This window comes from Equus przewalskii, chromosome 13 (assembly GCF_037783145.1).
Source record: "Equus przewalskii isolate Varuska chromosome 13, EquPr2, whole genome shotgun sequence".
In the NCBI taxonomy this organism is placed as follows: domain Eukaryota; kingdom Metazoa; phylum Chordata; class Mammalia; order Perissodactyla; family Equidae; genus Equus; species Equus przewalskii.
In genome coordinates, this window is record NC_091843.1 from 56,282,401 (window position 1) to 56,301,574 (window position 19,174).

The 19,174-nt window shown below is 43.8% G+C and overlaps 1 long non-coding RNA gene across 1 annotated transcript; it reads left to right on the top strand.

Annotated features, from left to right (window-relative positions):
• The first annotated feature begins 361 nt into the window (after positions 1-361).
• LOC139075128 (uncharacterized) lies at positions 362-12,992 on the top strand. Its single transcript, XR_011525193.1, has 2 exons — positions 362-497; positions 12,606-12,992. It is a non-coding gene; the product is annotated as an uncharacterized lncRNA (long non-coding RNA).
• The last annotated feature ends 6,182 nt before the right edge of the window (positions 12,993-19,174 follow it).

The following is a 19,174-nucleotide window of genomic DNA, read 5'->3' on the forward strand; positions in this document are numbered from 1 at the left end:
CCCTAGTCAACCAGTTGATCAACAAGTGGTGATGAGCACCTGCTAGAAATAAGGATCTATGCTAGCTGCTTTAAGCATGAAAGATGCATGACATGGTTGCTGCTTTCAATCAACATATGACATAAATGAGGGAAAGAATCACGGTGGACATCTTTTCTTGCTTGCCCAGTATCCCTTGGGGAGCCACCTCTTTCACATTCTTAGCTCACATGCATGTGGCCAGCCCTACCTCTAGATTAATGGCTGGGCGTAAACCCCAGCCTTGGCCAAAATAGCCTGAGTCTAAGGAATGGGCACATGACGCAAGCTGAACCAAACAGGGACAGCCCAAGACTTACTGGAGCTCTGCAGAAGAGGCTCCATTCTGGACTCCAACTTTCCCCACAAGCACAGCTGAGGGAGGAGAGAGAGCATTGCTCCGATGGCACTGTTTGAGCCCCTGGATTCAGCCTTGCCTGAAGTTCCCTGGACTTTCCTGAAGACCCAGGTCTTCCCAGGTACATAAACCGTAACCTCCCCACCTCTCTTTTTCTCTTGAGCTAGTTTGAGTTGGGTTTTTCTCCTTGTCAACTAAAAGAGCCCTAACACGTGGAACTTTATCTCAGACCACTTCAGTTGTTTGGACAGTCTGCTCTCATTCATCTTCTGGACGTCAAACCTAGCTGAGGTTTTTGGCCAGCATGAGTGCTAATAAATTGGCTGTGCTGCCACACCTTTTTAGTGGCTATTTTAAGGTCAATTTGTTTTCAGGAGGTGGTGAGAAACTGCTGGGGATATTTGTTTGGTGCTATGTAAGTTAATTTGATTTTCACTGGTAACACCCTTGTTCGATGGGACTCTGGCATCACAATAGCCATTCTTGATGAGACTTGCCACTTTTCTGTAAAATAAATTCCCCACCTGTCTGAATACTAACCAGAGAGTCAACTTTGGGGCAGCCTTTAATTCTTTGGCTATTTGCATATAAATGAGGTATAGTTGAATATGTGACTTGGAAGTACGGCTAGCTTCTCAGTTCATAATTCTATACAGCAAACTGATCCATAATCACAGATGTGTCCCTGATGGGGTTACTGAATAGGCAAACTCAGGCTGTGCTTAGGATACCAAAAAAGACAAGAAGTATTTTTGAAATATATTTGATATTTTAAAAAAAGCGTCAAAATATTCATCATAAGAAATATTAGAACTTTGTTATATTCTCATTTTGTGATTTAGAATTGTGTTAATTTTTAATTATGTGTCAGTAGGAAATGGGAGATGTACCATAATATTGCCTCTAAAGATTTTAATCTGCCTCTAAATGCCAAGTAGCATGAAAGCAAGAACTAAAGAAGAAAAAGGTATACTAGTGTGGAAAATGAGGGTCCAAAGAGAGGGGGAGCAGGGAAGGGCCATAGACTCCTTAATCATTGGCCTACAAAACACTTCTTAGTAGAGAATGTTCGAGAAGCAAGCCAAAGGTTGCATTATTTTATGCAGAAAGAGGAATCTCGATTCTTTTGTAAACAGTTTGTGGTTTCAAAGACTCTGGCTTTCTAATTTATTTAAAACATCTCTTGCTTCATGAATTGGCCTCAGGCACTCCTCCGTAAGTTATTTATGTGGTCCTGCACTGCTGCTGCAGGGTTATATCAAGCCACAGCTGTATAAACAAAGCCTAGTAACCTATTGGTTGGATTTAGCAGACACTTAGGTCTGTTTAAATCCACTGACATTTCAAATTACTACGTCTCCAGATTCTTCACAGAACAACCACTAAAGGTGACAGGGCTGTTTCTAAACAGCCCTAAAGACAAATAATATGTGTGTTCTAGAGAATGACCACTGAAGAAATGGGACTGGAATTCTATTTACACTCAAAATCATAGAGAGAAATTTCAAAGGGGCTGGAAGGGAGTCAAGATATTTCAGAAAGGAAGGAGGTTTCAGACAGTTTTTACATTAGTGATGCAAACCTGAATTTTCCATGGACAGTGCATGATTAATAGTAGTAATTTATTGGCCAATTGTGAAATGTTGAGTTTCCCCCCTCTACGTTCTTTCTTAGGTAAGTTTTTAGGTGGGTTTTTGTTTGGGTTCTCCAAGCAGATCTGGAGGCAAGGCTGAGTTTAGCTAGTTGTTCCAAAGTGGATCCCAAAAAACATCCCTGAAGGAGTGGGAAGAGTTAGAAAGGGAAGAGAGGAAAGCCAGTAATAAGTGGATTACCACTGTGGGTAACTATGGCTCAGTCCTCCTGGGAGCCTGCCAGGAACTGAGTAGAATGAGGCTCAGGACTTTCCTAGGGAGGGTCAAAGAAGTTGGGGTATTTATCCACCAACTCACCCTTCATTGGTGAAGGATTGCCGCTAAGGGCTTTGAATCCTGAAGAAAACCTTCAGGCAGGGAAGGAGATGGCTACTAGGTACTTTAGAAGTTGTCAGCAAGGAAAGGTTTACCCTTGCTTCAGGTGAGTAGGTCAAGGAGAATAGGGGGTGGGGCCTCAACAGAGTTAGCCACACTAGCCATTTTTATATAGGTGAAAAGCATAGGCTTGTCATGAGAAATTGTATTTACTTTGTCCAACAGGAAGAGGGTCTGTTTGACTATTTCCTAAAAAAAGACTTAACTGGAATGATTTGGGAAGCTTTCCCAGTCACACCCTTCAGCAACATTAACATGACATGTGAACAGAGTACCTCTGTGATTGGAAATATTATGATGCCATTAACATCATGCTTTTGGAACTTTTAATAACGTGAAAAATGCTAAATGAAATGCAACTGTAAAGTGAAAAAAATCAAGTAATAAAACTATAATTTCATTCACCTGAAAAAAATATTTTTACACAGGAAAAAAGAAGACCAGAAAGAAATACACCAACATGTTAATGATGTTTATCTCTGGGTGGTGAGATAATGGATAATTCTATAACTTTTTGTACTTTTCTTCATTTCCCAAATGTTTTATATTGAATATTTTTCCTTTTTTTTTTTTAAGTTAACGTGCTTTTGGTTTTCTCTGTATGATCAGGTTAAATGGGAAGCTTGCTGTGTAGACAGGTGGATTTACTCTTGAGCTTGTTGGTTTGAACACTGGAGGCAGGCTGTTACTCAGCCCTGTCTTGGCTGTCCAGTTCCCCTGGGCAATCTGACAATCTGTAGATGCACGTTTCAAGGTTAGCTCAGAAGTCTGTTTCTGCACGAACTTTCGAGGCCAAGAGGGCAGTTCACAGATGGTATCTGCCCAGAAATACTTCTGTAAGGGCTGTAGGGAGATAGTGGCTGTTACCTACTTGAGTCAGAGGAGATCACCAAGGAGGCAGTCCCTGGGAGGGGTTCTCTATGTGTCCTTTTGGGGTCAAGCTGAGAAGCACGTCCTGGTTCACTTTTATATCAATTTATTGTCCTCAATTAGCAGCATTCAGGCTAGTGGTGGCCACAGGGTCGTGCCTTCTCAGCCCTATGTGAGAATAAGCACAGAGTGAGAAGTGGTAGAGGAATATAAACAAGGGTATCCTGATGGAGGTAATATTCCAGAGGGAAGGTAATGTAATCTATTGAAAAAGATTGATCCTATAAAGAGGATGTGATTAAAGACCAACAAATAAAATGTGTGTTAGGAGTTTGGGAGGCGGTTGGAGAGGGGTGCTCTGGGAAAGAGAGTCACTGTGGAGTGCAGTGGTTGACAAAGGCTTTCTAGAGAAGGTAGTGCTTTGAATAATCGGTCAATCATAAAATGATGAAAATCCACCTAACTCAGTAGTGTTTTGGGTCTTTGTCTTGGGTCATGTACAGCCCCGAGTATCCAGAATTCCGAGCATGGTTCTGCCTCAGATTCTCTGTGTATCATCAGAAGTATGTTTTCTTGGCCCATAAAATGCCAGTGCTAACAGCCACCTGCCCTACAGGAGTGTTATGATGAGTAACTGATGGTAAACATCCTGAGTAAACTTGGTGGTGCTGTTGCTAAAGGCTTGAAAATGTCAGACGATTAAATATAGTCAGGCACCAGTGGGTTCCTGAGATATGAAACAGTGATACAGATAGAAAGCTCAAGCAGGCTTGAAACGATGTCCAGAATTGGCAAGTCAGTTCAGGAGGGATTTCTCTTCTCAGGTATGCTAGCTACAAGCTCGATATAGAGAGCTGGAATCAGCTGAAGACTATTTATTCAATTCCTCGTGTGTGCTTAGCGCTAAGCTGGGTAATATTAGGGGAATTTAAAACATCAGTAGCAAGAGTGTTGTTCTGGTGCGTTTCTGGCCCACAAACCTGATCCGGAAGCTATAAATCCTCAGGAGTGCAGACACTCAGCTAGATCTGTATCACGGAGTTGACAGAGCCCTTAGGAAGAACCCAAGAGAGGCTCAGTCTTCCCCAAAGATCTGATTCATCCCTGAAACTGATTCTAATCACGTCTTTGAGCACAAGACCTCCTTACACACTTGCTTGTTCTATTAACATGAAATGGATTCATGTGAGTCAGGAAGTTGTGCACCAAAAACAAATGAGCAAACAGAAACAGCGGAGTCCTGCCCCGGTGCACACAGAGAGCACACCTTTCTTTATAGTGGACTATGAACAGTCTGGCGAACCAACCCTGCACACCCAGCTGCGTAAATACTCATGGGGCCACCTCTCCCAACTTTGGGACAGGGGCAGTTCCGCTGACCAAGGGAACAAGAACAGGTCAGGGTTTCCTTGGTCAGTTCTGGACATCAGGAGGGGCTGTGTGGCTATTTTTGAACAGCCGTATACTATTCTACACCAGGCTGCAAACCACCTGATAAGAGACCTTCTAATTAATCTGGAGTAGAAGAACAATAAGCAAACAATCAAAATAAGGCCACAGGAACACAGTAATAACATTCCCTTGAGATGATATTGGCAGCACTTTTGTAAATATGGACTCACTAAGTATGAAGCTGGAAAACAAACCTGGTTTATAGCTGGGCCAACCATGTAAAGTGCTGGTACTCCCTGGGAGTTTTTTGCTGGCCCTGGGATCAAGCCTAGAACTGAGTTCTCCTTTACAGGCAGCCTATAGTCTTCCTTGGCAGTATCTTCTATGCCCCATCTAAATTCAGAAAGGTCTTTCTCTTCTGGGTTATAACAGTCTTTTCTCCCAGTGACTGGAGACATGAGGAAGCAGGATCAGCTACAGGTGATGACATGTGGGCTTACAGAAACATCCTTTTTGAATATGGAAATACTCTGTTTTCTTTCCCCTCTCCCTTTTTTGTCTGCACTAAAAGGACCTGATGTAAAGTCCCCTCTCTTCTTGGGGGAGTTTGCTGACCAGGGCCTTCTACACCACGGGAAGACAAAGCTAACATTTGGTTTGTTAATCATCATACTATGGGTAGAGCAGGCTAAGAAACCATTGTAAAAGAATGAGAAAGAGCAGAGGTGAGTGTCTTAGAGGAAGCCGCATAGCGGAGAGGAAGAGGACAGACATATGTGGGTCTCTAGAGAAGAGAATGTGATCCTCCTATGGTTCGGGAGCCCAAGGAAGTGATGTTGAATGATGTGCCTGAGGAGATGGGGACACATGCTCTGGGGTTCTCGGTCCTGGAAGCAATTCCTGTGCCTCAAGCACGGATAGGGCAGCCTTCCTTAGGCTAATGTGTGTCTATGTGTGTATGCATCTGTGTGTCTAACAGCCCAGCAGAGTGGGACTTCCAAATGAAGATCCAGTTGATTCATAGAAAATAGAGATCTGGTCCTTCTTGCACCCAAGTAAAAGTAGCTGCCCTAAGCCTTCATTCAGGATCCACATCAGACTGGCCTATACATGTGACTCTGTAACTCAGAATCTCTACTTGGCACACTCAGGGGCTCATCCAGATTTTGTAGGACTGAAATTTATTTAATCCAGGGAGCCTTTTTTAAGAAAAAGAAAACAAACTCATAAACATAAAATCAGCTGGAGAGCATCAGAAGGAGCCTGTGCAGTTGAGGAAAGCTGAGCTGAAGTTTCATGAGTTATGTGATAAATCCTGCTCTGCTGGCGTTATTACACTTGGTCCTGGTTAAGCTGGTAGAAAAAGAGCCCTGAAGGGCTCTTCCTGCACCCTCCATGGACATCCTTCCTTCTCTTGATGTATTTCACACTTCCTGATTTCTCTAGCCTTCCACACCATCCAAACAAGGGAGGCTTTGAAAATAGGTCATTTACACAATTTGTTTGAAGGCTGACTCTCTCCCTCAACTAGGTTACTCAACCGTGTGTTTACCTTTAATTTTTAAAAAATCTTTCATTGCAGAATGAAAGGCGTCACAACTTTGGTAATCTCCCTCCTTACTGAGTCTCCGCCTTCCCCTTCTATATGCAACCATTTTTAAGAGAAAATTTTGGCATCAGCAAGCAGTCCAGATTAGGAGGAGGAAGGAAAGGGACTTCCCTTCAAACCTCACTGGAACTATTTATCGGATCTTAAAGGGAGACTGATTTGCTCCCTTAATGAGAGCAAGCACAGCTCTGAGTCTCTCTCCATATGAGGTACAACAGATTTTCCAAGACAGATTGACTTTCTCACAGCTGGAAGAATACTCAGGTTTGCATAAATGGTCAACATTCTCCGAATCACCACAGCAGAGACATGAAGAAGGACAATGGAGTCTTTTTTGTGGCCTTTGCTAGAGAAGGCACTAAGCATCCCATTTCACCAAGACAGACGATCGTTTCACTGAAGACATGCAAAATAAAGACTGTGCCATCGATTCTAAGGAGAATTCCAAAACATTCTGAGCATGGTGTTTATGCTACTCATTCAGACATTTGGTCTCATTTGAAAAAGGAAATCTCATTGTTTAGGAATTAGAGCTCAGATACGATTAAATAAAAATACCACAGAATGTTTAAAGGTGTAGTGCTTTATATATAAAATATTGTTTACCTTAGTTGACATTTTTAATTTTCTTTGCATTGAGCGTAATGAATAAAGAAACAGCGGGATCTTGAAATAGAAAAAAACAGCTTATATTTGTTTTCCATATTTGGGTTTATGACCTTGCTTTCTTTTTTTGGTTTGTTTTTTTCTGGTTTTTTGCCTTTTTAAAAAGCAACTGAAAATCTCAAGACTTCAGAAGAGGATTAGGAGTCCAAGAAACAGCCTTGGTCTGAGGTGAAAGAGCAGTGCACAGGGAGTCAGGAGACCTGGGGTCCAGGCCTCCTTTGGCCACTGGCCAACCAGTGTGGGGTCTTGGTCCACGTCTCTCAAGCTCTCTGCCTTGACTTCTTCATTAGTGCAGTGAGAAGCTGGTCTGGGTCATCCCTCAGGTCCTTCCCAGCTCTTGTGCTTTAAGGATTTTCCTCTGAGAATTCCCGAGCCTTTACATAACTCACAAGGCGAAGAGTCCATTTAGGGTAAGCACAGGGGCCTCTGCTGTGCTCTCATCACCACAGAACTGGTCGAGCTCAGAAAGATATTTTGGCCAAACGCAGTATGGGAACAGCATGTTCAGACCCAGGCAGGGAGAGCCAATAGAATTCATCATCCTGACAATGCAGGCATTGGAACGGGCTGCTGTCCAGCGTGGGGCTTGATGGGGAAAACTGGCTTTTGGTCAGCATCGTAGTGTAATGAAAATGTGTACCAGGGGAGACCTAAAACCAAGGGGGGCCCAACTCTGCCACCAACACTGTCTCACCTTTGGCCAAGTCACTCGCCTCTCTGGGACACTATATCTTTATATGTGTGAAGTGAGGGTAATAAGATCAGCCCTGCATGGCTCAGCAGGTTTTCATAAGGTCAAAATACGTAAGGAAGTAAAAGGGTTTGAAAACAATACAAAGACACACGAGTAGAAAGATTGCGATTAGCTTTGAAAGGTGCTTCTGCCCTTGTGCCTGGGGAGGAAGCAGGGTTGGGGAATTTCAGCACAGGGATGAAGGGGGAGGAGGCTGGGCTGGGGAAGGAGGAGAGACAGGTCAGATAAAAAGCAGGACTGGGGGCCCCCCGTGAACACAGGGGAAGGCTGCTACCCAGCAGTTGGCTTCACGCTGGGGTATTTGGAAGCTCTGAGCCTACTGTGTCCACTTCAAAAGGCCCTCTGTTTATTGATGGCATGGCCTTCCTGCGGGAAATATCTGTTGCATGATTCGTCTAAACAGAAAATACCTGGGCTTGGGCTATAGGGGCTGATACGCTGATGTCCCAGCCTAGGACTTTCTTGCCTTGTGAGACACATGGGAGCCCTGTTCTGTGGCTCCTGGCGTGCTACACAATAACCATTCACCTTGATCATTTCACAAGGGGGGCTCCCCTCCATGGACTAGTGAGGCAGCGACAATGCTGAGATAGAAACCAGGCCAAGTAATAGCATTAGTGATAATCATAGTTACTATTTATGGAGCACCATGTGCCAGATGCTGAGCTAATTCTTTTGCATACATTTGCTTATTTGACCTTCACAGTTGCCCAATGAGTTTGTTATATTATTATTATTTTCCTCCGATTTAGAAAGGTTAGGAGAGGTCATGGAACCCTAAATCTCCTATCTTGTCTTCATGATGGAATTGACTTTGAACCCAGGTTTTTTTGGATTCTAAATTGTCACCTCAAGCATTGTGCAGTGCTGTTCAGCCCAAAGTTGTCTGGACTTGAGTACAATCCCAGAGTAAAAATCAAGTCAGTTGTGAGCAATGAAGAGACCAGGACACAAAGATGCAACAGTGCTCCAAAAAGGGCTTGATTTGCTCCCTTATTTGGTGAGGATAAAATAAGCAAAATAATAAAATATAAATAAAAACAGTCATTCTGCACTGGTCTAGGAAAAGTAAGATGCCCTAGTGGGGACAAAAATGATTGGTTGTTGACCATTCCAGCTAGTGGTGCGCTGATGCTTGCTGGCTTGCACTGGCTTGCACTTGCCTTCAAAAGCCAATTGTGTGCATCTCTTCCCAACTCCACATTCAATGAAGCTAGGTTAGTAGCTTCAACTTGGCCAAGGTTGGAGTATTAACACGTGGAAAATGGTAAAACACTACAAATCAAGCTTTATTTCCCTGTAGAGCCAGTTGTCAAACATGTACCTGCACTGATTCTAGCCCTGTTTGTCATTTTTTTTTCAATGAATCATTGAAGGCTTGTTTCTGAAATGTGGTGTCTAAAAGGAGGTCTTAGCTCTACACATTTAAGTATTATATAAGAATTGAAGGAGCCATTCTAACACGTGCAGGTGAAGACGTCCACTGAAAGATGCTCAATAACCAAACAGGCTCAGACAATTTAATGAGTGACAGGACCTTGTTGTCAGTTCCAGTAGAGCATCTTGCTCTCGGAGCTGCCATCTGTGCCTGCAGGGGAAAGGATCTGTGATCGGAATTTCCTTTAGCAAGGTCTGGTGGCTAGGATTGTGACAGTGAGACTCCATGTCTGTGTGAATGACCTTTTCCTTTTTGACATCTTAAAATAACCTACCAAAGATAAAGTGGATACATGAATCGAAGCACAGAGCTGAATGGATTCATGTGAGGAAAATATTTTGTCATATCACCTAACTTCTCAGCTACATCTGCATTAACCAGATATAGCACTGACAATGTTATCTATAGCATCACCTCCCTTGATTTTCCAAGGAAACGAGAGTTAGGACTAGAATGGAGAAAGAGAACTAAAGATTACCCCCACATCTCAGTTTTTCTATTACTTTGAGAGCCTCGTATTAACCCTTTTGTCTGAAATGAAGCGTGAGTATTTCAGCTCTTCTTCTAGCTCCTTCTTTCCTTTCTCCGTGTAAGTATCATGGGCAGGTGGAAATGTCTCAGACATTTATCCCAACATCTTTTGACTAGAGCACTAGACAATCTCTTCTTACTAAGGCCCCCTCCAGTTCAAAGAGTCTTTGCCTAAATAACTGCCGGTCCGTGGGGCCCCGTAGCACAGTCAACTCTTTAAGTGTGCTGTTCCCAATGGTTTGAGGGAGGACTGGCTTTCAGTCCTAGTTCTCTGGCCCATTTAAGACCTTTGTTCCTTCAAAGGCTGCTTGCCTTCCTGATCTGGACTGAGCAGGTGGAAGCATACGTTCCTTCAGATTCCCTAGTAAAATAGCAGCCAGAACTGTAGTAAAAATAACAAGAGATTAAATGACCCACTCTGAGCAGCCAATAGCTCACATGGCGGGGACTGGAGAGCCCTGGGACAGCTGTGAGGCCCTGCCTGGGGCATGCTTGCTTCTGCTGAGCACTGCTCTTCCCATGGGGGATCTTATATAAGACCGAGGCACAGCAGCCCGCCCCTCCCTGCTGCGACAGTTCACAGGACACAGGATTAGCTAGCTAAAGCCAAGCTCTATTTCTGGAAGGCAGAAAGTTCAGCTGAGGGGTAGCTACTGGAAGATATTTGTTTATTCCATTGAAGGGAGCAAAGACAGAGACTCCTAGAGAAAAAGTTGTTTTAGGAAACCATTTTGTACAGATAAGCCAAGAACATTTGAGATCAGAGTAGGGAAAGAAACCAGGGAGAGTGAACAAACTTGAAAGTAACTCTGCTCCTCCTGTTGTCATGCCTTCCTTTGGCTACTGCACAGATTCAACTCCAGGATTTTAAAAGTATAATTTATCCAGTAAGCCTGATGAAACAAGACTAAGATTTTGCCTTTGCCACCAATCTAAGTTTGGTTTGTTTGGATACACATCATGCATAAATTCTAATTATACAGTAAATTCTGATCATTCGACATCCTGGGAATTTCTGTTAGCACAAACACCAGATCCCCAAGCCAGGCTAGACATTTGTGATTACATTCAGGTTTCAGGGAGGGGCATTGTTATCCTGCATGCCCTTTTCTGTTTCACTGTCTCACTAGGCAGTCCTTTCCTTCAGGACAGAAGGAAGTGGGAGGTACGGTGATAATTTGATGTGGCTAATTAAGGAAAAATTATCTGAACTCATAGGTCTTTGGTTGTGTGTGTGCGTGCGGAATGGGTGTGTGGAGTCTGTTGGAAATGACAGTTTTGAAAGGGGGTAGGTCCAAAGCTGGGAAGGGGGAGCCAAGCTGGGATCTAAGAACAGAAGGTAAAAGCTAGCAACCAAGGCAGGTTAAATGCAGGGACACTGAGGCATGTGAGCAGGGACAAATCCAGAAGGCAGGAACCAAATCAGGAAAAGGCTATGCTACAGTGGGAAAGGATAGAGAATGAACCAGGACGCTGAGCTTTGATGAGACCCAGGACACTCCGAAAGCCCCAAAGTTAGCAAAGAGTCTGCATGCACCAAGGCCAGATGACCCTGTCTATGCTATAGGCAGGAGATTCTGTCACCCCAATACTTCAATGAACCGCTTGATATCTAATATATATTCAGGTAAGCACTCAACATTTTTGGAAGACACACTTGGAAGCTGCTTTCAAAGACAAGTTTTTGAACAACACCAGAAAACAAATATCATGTGTTCTTTGTCAATGGTTTTATTATTTTACCCTTTCTGTTTAAGCAGAGGGGTGCAAGAGTGAACTTGTGCCAAGTGGAGGATAGATGGGTGCCTGGGATGCCCATCGGGAGGCCATCAGAGTGTTAAAGAGATGATGGTGGCCCAGACCAGGGTGACTGAGTGGTGGTTTGGAGGGGGGGCACGGTGAAGCAGAAAAGGGGTGGAGATGCACAAAAGGGGGCAGATTTGAGTACTGATTAGACCAATGGTTGCAAATTGAAATGCCTATTGGCTTTAATATGTGTGTTAAATCTCCCATAATAAATTTCTTTTAATTAAAAGAAAGCAAGAGATGGAGAGCTCTGGTTACTGTACTGGAAACCTACAAGTTAAAAGAGACTTAAAAGTATCTACCAATTGCAATGCAGGGCTCTTATTTGGATTTTTTATTCAAGCAAATTGTTAAAAAGTTTATGTGACTTAGAAAGTTGAACGCTGACTTTTTGTATTAAGGAATTGTTATTTTTACATGTGATAATGGCATTGTGGTTTTTTGAGTCCTTATCTTCTAGAGATATATGCTGAGATATTTCTAGATGAAATCATATGACTGGAGTTTTCTCCAAAAAATATGGGGGCGTGGGAAGGAGTTAGCTGAAACAAGATTGGCTCTGGGTTGGTATTTGTTAAAGCTGGATGATGGGTTTATGGGGGCTCATTATACACGAAGCCAACGCTTTCCTTGCGATGACAGCTGCTAGTGCCATGTCCCAGAAACTTCAGAGCTGCATGTCTGCTCTGCTCATATAGATGAACGCGCCTTTTGCTCTAGGATGAAGACATCCAAATGCCCACATTAATAGAGAGATGAAATAGAGCCACAAGAAGGTAGGAGTTGTAGAGGAGCTTTTTTGTTTATATTATATAATATATATATCGAGCTCTTTCTGCTAAAAATTGAAAAAAAGAAGCGTTCTGGAATTTACCAAGATGAGTAGTGATGTGTGGGAGAGGTAGTTGCCCCCTTCTCTTTTCCTTCCTTAGAAGCTGAACCCTAATTGTTTGGCAGCTTCATTGCTGCCCAAACATTTCCCAGCCTCCCTATCATGAGGTGTGGATATGTGATTTAGTTCTGGCCAATGAGATATGAGCAGAAAAGTTATGTGGGACTTTCTGGAAGGCTCTTTAAAGGGAGCTGATTCATCTAGGAGGTGTGTCCCTTGTCTCTTCTCCCCTCTCTTTTTCCAGCCACCTGGAAGGCAGATGTGAGGTGTGGAGCTTCAGTAACCTTGCTGGACCATGAGATGGCCTTGGGATGGAAGCCACACACCTTGTGTGGCAGAGCAGAAAGAAAGAAGGAGCCTAGGCTGCTGAGGACTCTCTGAACTGTCTGTCTCTGGACTTGTTTTACAAAGCGAGAAAAAAGCTTCCTGTAGTTAAGCAAAAATTACTTTCAGTTTTTAATTATATGCAAAGAGTCTTAATGCTAATTAACTGTTTATTGTTAATAAATAAAGCACTTTTTGGTATTATCTATCAGAAATGAAAGTGTACAGAGGCATTCACTCACCATTTCCAGTCAGGGCTTCACCATGGAGATATACTTCGGGAAATAAAATTGTTTTCAAGAGCAAACACTGTAAGTGACCTAAGCGTCCATGCATGGGGGTTGGTTAAGTGATCGAGCCTGCAGTGGGCTCTCAGGCCGCCATTCAAAGAATGAGATAGATCTGTTTGTTTTGCTACCAAAGAGACTCAGGTCTTATTATTAAGTGAAAATGAGTAAGTTACCAAAAAGCATGTGTAGTTTGATCTCTTTTGTGTAAAAAAATATATAAATATACATCTATGTATACTCTTTTTTTTTCCAGAAGGAAACGAAAACCTGCTAACTGAAGGGAGAGAGGGCCATGGAGTTGATGAGGAGAGAGGCTTTTATTTGTTACTGTATATATGTTTGTACAGATTAGACTTTCTCTCTATTATCTGTCTTTACAGTAATAAAAAAAGGTACTCACAGTAGCATACATTCACTCAAAGCCTAATTTTATAAATTAGTAGCACAAAGAGTTTGCCTTTATTAAATTTTCTTCAATATCACTATCTTAGTATCTAAGGTACAGTCCGATTTCTAGTCTGTACTAATTTAAATGGTTACATAAAGGCATTGTTGTCCCCCTCCCAACTCCCTGTCCCTGTCCTCCTCTCCTTCCTCCCGCTCTCTTTCACTCCCACTCCTTCCTCCTCGCCCCCACCTCCTCTCCCTCTCTCACTCTCCCCCTTCCATAATTGTGTAGTATTACCGACTCTCCAAGGGCCTAGTCTCCTCAGGGCCCATGAGAGGATCAGGGGAGACCTGAACACTGAACACAGGGAAGAATCTGCCCAGGAATGGCTGAGCTAGCTAGGGATTCTGCCCACCAGCGCTGGGGCAGATACTGATATTCTCCCTGAACACAGAGTCCTGGGAACGCTCAGTGACCTCCAAGTGGTTTTCGCCAGGTTGTTTGTTTCCTGCAGATGAATGAAGACACATGTGCTCTGACAGGAGTTGGCTTATGTCTGGGAGTTTGTTTACTCATCCTGAAAATGAAGGCAAAGTTTATTTTGACTCTTTCCTGCAGCATGAGAGCTCTGCTTACGAGAGTGGGATGGGAACACAGGAAGAAGATAGCAGCAAGATAGCCATGCGCCAGGAGGCAGATGGCAGAAGAGGTGACATTTGTTTTCAAAGGATCTCAAGACCCTGTAAAGCTCACAAGAGTAGCTCAATTGGTGCTTCAATTCTAGAACAGTTATTTCTATGGGAAGTAACCTTAGTTGCTGACTGCATACTTTAATGATAAAGTCTGACCTTGGCAACCCCATGGTACAGACAGAATTACTGTAGGATGACCAAGACAACTCAGGTCTAAGGAGTGGCAAGTTCCAGAGTTGCTTCAGGGATGGATTCTCACATAGATTAATATGAGCTGATAAAGTCTGAGAGATGAAGGGAGGAATATGTGGGAAATATGGGATCTAGGAATTTGTCACTAGACCAGGTATGTTAGTCCCAACCATTTTTGTTATGAAATACATACCCAACTTAAACTGACTTTGCAACATGATTTGTTGATCTATATAACTAGGAAGTCCAGTGGGTTATTTCAGGCACAGTTAGATGCAGGGCTTTAAACAGTGTATGAAGGACACAGTCATTGCTTCTCTCCTTCGTCCCTGCTTTCCTCTGTGTTAGTTTCATTCACAGGCAAGTATTCCCTACAAAGAAATAAAGATGGTTGCCAAGGGCTCCATCTACCAGTTTAGCAATCCCAGGGTCAGACACTTCTTTCTCTATAGTTCCAACAACGTCAGGGCTCATTTTTTTGGGCCTTATTTGGGACACATGCCCGTCTCTGAACCAGTCACTGCCCCTGTGATCTTCCAGGGCCCAGACTTGGTATCCAGGCCTGGAGCCAGAGTCATACCAGATACGGCCTGGGGTCCGGGGTTGGGGGTGCAAAGGGAAGTTCAAAGGAAAATTAGTATGTTGTTATCTAAGGCAGGAGGAGATAGTCAACGGACAATTAAATGTCTACTACACCAGTGCAGACTTCTGAGCTTCAAGTTTTTTCCAGCAGTAAATTAAAGGGAGAAGGAAGACTACCAAATACTCCCAGTATATGATCCTTCTTTGAAATGTTAGAGATTAGAGGCTCCCAGACCACAGTGGAGGCTTTGGGGCTTACTCCAGAATCTTTGGATTTCTTGTGGTTATCCCAGGTATTGGAGTTGAAAACAGATTGGGATTAGAAAACATACACATCCTCTTAGGGGTATTCTCCAGGCCTGGATGGATTCCTGGTCTAGGATTCCCCTCAGAAAGGTAGAATAATTCAAAAGTTTTCCTAGGAGCTTTCCCACAAACCTAAGGGAGCCAGTCTAATTTATTTTTTGTTGCATTATTGCCTCTGTTTTTGCAGACTTTCAGAGCAGCCAGAAAATGGAGAGCTGGATCCACACTCAGGCATTCTGGCCCCATATTGGGGGGCTCTTTTGTGCTCTGCCATGGTGGGTAGAAAGAGCAGCAAAGGTCATTGGTGACACCTTCCAGAAATGGGATGTTTGAAAAAAAATCTTCATACGACTGAGAAATTTTGTCTTTCATAATACACAGATTGAGTGGAGTCTACAGAGACTTGGAAAATGTTGTCAAAAATGCTGGGTCAGAATGCAAATTATGTGATCAGACCAAGCAAGCAGAGGGAGATGCAGCATCACCAGCTTTTCTCACCATTTCTGAAAAATGAGAACTGTGTGAAGACAAGTAGCTCACGTCAGAAACTGACAATGGCCAATTCTTTTCTTACTGGGAGAGAACACTCTGGAACTCTTCCTACAGGAAAGGCCATTAGGTATAGACCTAGTTCCAAACAAACGTTAGTAAGGTGGAGTGGTGTAGTTTGGAAATGTGAAGAAAAAAGAGATAAGAGTCAATCCTGGCCACAGGAAAAGCTTGGGTGATGGTCCATATTCATCTCTGTTCTCAAAAACTGACTGAGAAGTAATTGGTGGAGAAGGCGCCAACCACAGTCCCTGTCAGAGTTAGATTGCCACCCTGAAGCATGCTGGGAAATTTTCACAGGGCATCTCATCATTGCCAATTCCTTTTACTTAGGAAGGTTCAGGAAGTTCAGGTAAGACAAGTGCTCTGCTCTCTTCTTAGTTCAAGAACATGATCCAAAGATGAAATGAAATCTGGAAATGTCAACGACAGTCACTCAACCTGCCAAACCTACTTCCTCGCCTACAACTTCTAGAAAGGGCCATCCTACCCTTGGCCTCTAACCAAGTCAGAAACCAATTAAATTACTCTTTAAGGATTCTGAACTCAGAGACATTGATGAATTTGCCAATATGGTTGAGGAACATAAGGAAACAGATATGTGGAGCATAAACTGAGGCACCAGGCACCAGGTGCTGCAAACCAGCTGCCCACAGGACATATTTGATACACAACATGTTTCGCTTGGCCTGCAGGGTTTTAAATTTGAAATGATTGCCAACACTTAAAAACCAGACTATTTCACATTTTAAAATGAGTGGTCTTCCAAAGCAAGCTGCATGGAAAGTGTGGCTGTTTAAGAATGAACATGCTGATAACATAGATGCAAGACTTGAGATGCATTTGGGACTTTTCAGACTTTTAGGACATGCATTCAAAAATCACTGGAGCTCATGTGCACACATGTTCCCACGAGTGTCCATCCAGGAGCACCAATGGGCATGCTGCAGAGTCACCTGCTGCCTGTGGGGTTCGGCTCAGAATAATTGAACAACTTTCAGAAAACTTACAGGAGACAAGATGAATGAAGAATTCTGTTTTCTATACATGGCCCAGAGTCCCTACCACTCCCTTTTGCTCCCCAGGCCCTGAGGCTGAGTGGCACAAGTGATTTTCTGTTTTAGACCCACTGTTTCATCTCGGTGAACCCCCACAGGCATTGGAGCCTGAGAACCCTGCACTCACTGAAGGAGCTCCGCTCTGGCTGTGGAGGGCTTCTAAGGGGCCCCAGGTCCTGCTCTGACTGAGGTTGGGTTCATTAGCAATTCCTGAATTCCCAGGACTTTTTCACACCTAGAGTGAGCACTCTCCCTTCTCCCTGCTGCCCCCACACAGTGCACATTATTTGAGCAAATTTGAGTGGGTTTCAGACCTGGCTGCCAAAGGATCTCTCACTAAAACTACTGAGAATTAACCCAGCAAGGGAAAGATGCCGTGGGGAAGCCAACTTGACTGAGTGGCATGTCATTTCCATGACATCACCTGGAGCCATTGGCCCCTTTAAAAAGGCTCTCCATGCACTACCTGGCGGCCTCAGAACCCTGTTGATGTGGACTCTTGCAGGCGTCTTCCCACCCACAGCATCTGGGCGTAGCTAACTATATCATAGAAGACGTCAAGCTATAAATGACTCCACTTTTTTTTGCCCCCACATTCTTGTTCAAGTTGTTAATTTGTATGTTTGGGAGACAATTTTAAATGTTTGCTTGTGTTTTGCTGAATTTTGGTGACCTCACTCCTTGGGTCTGTTTATAGATGCCACTCGCAGAGGAAAGGGTCCTCACCGTCGGCACTCAGAGACCTAAGGGTTTCGGGCTCCTGCCCAAGGCAGTGGGTGTGTGCAGCATGTTTTAAAGCCATCATGCAGTACTCTGCTCTTTTTTGTGAGTCAGAGTCATGTGCTGTCTAAAATAGGTGGTGAGTGTGGGCCAGGCAGTGCAAACACAGCAGCAACCCATCGAGCTGACTCCCAGGGAGAGTGTGACCCCTCATCCAAAGCCTCAGCGAGGCTCCATTCTGCTGTTGCAAGGGTTGGATTGAGCACGCAAGCCCACTGAGCTGCTGGTCCAGCTCGGCCCTGGGCATCCACATGTGCAGCTGCATGCTGTGTCTTTAGGGAGGTGAGAGCAAGTGGATTTCACCAGATGTCTGAACACCAAGCAGGCACATACTTGGGGCTGGGCTCTCTTAAACTGTACAGAGCATGTGATTACCTAAGAATGCACAAGCTCACTAATGCAGCTCAAGACTGAGGCATGTTTTGGACTTTTACAGGTTTAGAATATGTATTTGGAGATGAAGCAGCCACCCCCAACACATGCTTGTGGGAACATGTTCTCATGACGTTCGCATGAGTGTTTACCCCATAGCTCGTGCTGACTGTAGGACGAATGGCTAAATTCTAAGTCTGCCTGTGGCCTGTGAGGCTCAGCTGGCTGTTCAGTTTTAGATCATTGAAGGGATAGTCACATGACTATGAGCAAATGCACATGAGACGTGACGAAGAAGCCTTCTGATGTTGAAAGGCCATGCGGTGATGAGCAAGCCTCAGGCAATTGCAGCTGTGATGCATCAGAAAGCAGACTGGACACCCTTTCCTGGAAGCAGCAGCTGCAGTGCAAGGAGGAGAAGTGGTTGTTCCGAAGTATTGCAAAATACCAGTGCAAGAAAAGCTCGGCAAGTTTCCAAGGATGATGTGTGGCAAGTGCCTGTTGTGTCAGAGAAAACTTTTAGAGATCACTCTGTAGGGGGCCAGGAGGAAGGTTTGCTGGACTAACAAAATTATTTGGTTACCACCCAGCCTCGCCCTGGGCACATATGTGGCAGAAGGTTATCCTCCAGTCTCCCTTTCTGTCCCATTTTCTTGACCTCCCTCCTGGCTTTCACACATCCCACCCATGCTGAGGTAACCATTGCTTTCTCTGTCCTCTCATAGCCCCCAATTTTTTCATAGCCCTCATTTTTATCCTAGAATGAGTATTAGTCACTGTACTGTCTTCTGAGGTGATTCTAAGACCAATTGTTAAATGTAAAATAGAAGAATGTGTCCTCCTTTTAGTGACCATCATCGGAAAAGGAAGGGCCTGTGACAATAGGAGGACGTTTTTTACTTTCTTGAAACCACAAATCATGGTTTAGGGCAAGTTCTCCTAAGGCAAAGAAAATAGCAAATAGCACATCCCACAGGAGGCCAGAAGCATAAAGCCATCCAAATAGAAGGACAGTGTCCCTCAAAGGGACTCAGATTGTTTTTATGAGTTGTTGTTTTTTTTGTTGTTAGGGTTTTTAATTTGTTTGTTTTAGTTTGTTTTTGTTTTATTTTTTTTGAGAACTTGACATTTCCCCTCCCCTGGTGCCCACAAATGCAGAAGCAGCATTGGCCAGCCCTTGGCATCTCTTTGGGACTCGGCAGTCACTACAGCTTTCTGGTAAGATTTCAGCTCCTCAGAGTCCCTGCCTACTGCATTTTGCAACAACATTTTAAATGACA